This window comes from Cebus imitator, unplaced genomic scaffold (assembly GCF_001604975.1).
Source record: "Cebus imitator isolate Cc_AM_T3 unplaced genomic scaffold, Cebus_imitator-1.0 Scaffold3342, whole genome shotgun sequence".
NCBI lineage: Eukaryota > Metazoa > Chordata > Mammalia > Primates > Cebidae > Cebus > Cebus imitator.
In genome coordinates, this window is record NW_016110657.1 from 1 (window position 1) to 1,796 (window position 1,796).

The window sequence follows — 1,796 nt, forward strand, 5'->3', positions numbered from 1 at the left end:
ACTCAAAAAGCCTTTTGCAAAGGTAGAAGATATGAGCCAACTTTGTAGGCTATTTTATCTTCAGCTGACCAATATGCCTTTTATAAATTATTCTATACAGAAGCCCTGCAGTCCATTTGATGTAGAAAAGCCATCTAGTACGCAAAAGCAAACTCAGGTTAAACTAAGAATCCAGATGGATGGTGATAAATATGGTGGAACCTCAATTCAGCTCGAGTTGAAAGAGAAGAGAAAAGGATATTGTGAATGTTGCTGGCAGAAATATGAAGATATAGAAACTGTTGGTCCTGAAGTTTTACTTTGCTGGTATAGCAACAAAACAATCTGGAATAGATGCTTAATTTGGTGCTCAGAAAATTTCGAGGCTAAAAAATGGAAAATATGTTCATTGGTTGCCACAAAGAAGGAAAATTAGTGAAAGCAGGTGTTGGGATTTGAGCACCTTCTAAGTGAGCAACACAGAAACCTTGAACAGAGTAACCAGTATCAAGTTGTTGATGATATTGTATCTAAGTTAGTTTTTGACTTTGTGGAATATGAAAAGGACACACCTAAAAAGAAAAGAATAAAATACTATGTTGAATCTCTTTCTCCTGTTTCTGCAAATGCCCTGACAAAGACAGAACAGAAAGAAAAAGTGGAATTGCAATATATTTCTCAGAAAGATTGCTGGAAAGATGATATACAGGCAATGGAGCAGAATTTCTTGTATAAAGACACCCAGGAAACTGAAAAAAAGCTTGTGTTTATTTCAGAGCCCAAACCCACCCTTCAAATAAATTGAGAGGACTTAATAAGAAAACAATTAATAAATGTTCCATGTTAAATACAGCTGAAAATGACATAAGACAGAATTTTATACACCTACCTCTACATAAAATCAAACAGGAATGCATTCTTGACATTTCTGAACACACATTAAATGAAAATGACTTAGAATTACTAAGGGTAGATCACCATTGTTGTAACATACAGGCATCTGTAAATGTTTCTGATTTCAATACAGATAATAGTGCATCTCAACCAAAACAAAAGTCAGATACTGTGCGTTTTCCAGTAAAGGATCTCAAGGAAAAGGACCTTCATTCAATATTTGCTCATGATTCTGGTCTGATAACAATAAACAGTTCACAAGAGCACCTAACTGTTCAGGCAAAGGCTCCATCACACACTTCTGAGGAGCCCAATGAATGTGTTATTGAGAATATGAATAGTTTACCTTCTGGTAAAATACATTGAAAAGTGAAAATATTACTTTGATGAAATAGAAAATAAAATCTGAAACCAAATTTGAATTTGATAAAACAACTGAATTTATTACACAAGAAGAAAACAGAATTTGTAGTTCACTGGTACAGTCTTTACTAGGCTTGTTTCAGACTAATGAAGAGAAATCAGAATTGAGTTTCACAAGCTACACTGAAAACAGTGGTATATGCAATGTTTTAGATATTTGGGAAAAGGAAAATTCAAATAATCTGTTGACAATGTTTTTCTCTTCCCCTTCAACTTCTACATTTACTGGCTTTTAGACTTTAAAAAATGCATACTTTTCAGAAGTCATAAGGATCATATTCTTGAAATTTTTATAAGTATGTATGGAAATTCTTGGGAATTTTTTTACCAACTTTGTCTACAGAACCAAATGTAAATATTAAAAATAAATGTAATATTTACAGTTTTCTACAGAAAAAAAAAAGAATGAAATGATTGCAGGGGGCCAGGCACAGTGGCTCATGCCTATAATCCCGGCACTTTGGGAGGCTGAGGTGGGCAGATTACTTGAGACCAGCCTG

At 34.0% G+C, this 1,796-nt stretch overlaps 1 pseudogene across 1 annotated transcript; it reads left to right on the forward strand.

Moving 5' to 3' along the window:
* The first annotated feature begins 7 nt into the window (after positions 1 to 7).
* LOC108299241 lies at positions 8 to 1,607 on the forward strand (annotated as a pseudogene). The gene is made up of 2 exons (XR_001822867.2): positions 8 to 280; positions 440 to 1,607. The product of XR_001822867.2 is annotated as a protein DBF4 homolog A-like (transcript).
* The last annotated feature ends 189 nt before the right edge of the window (positions 1,608 to 1,796 follow it).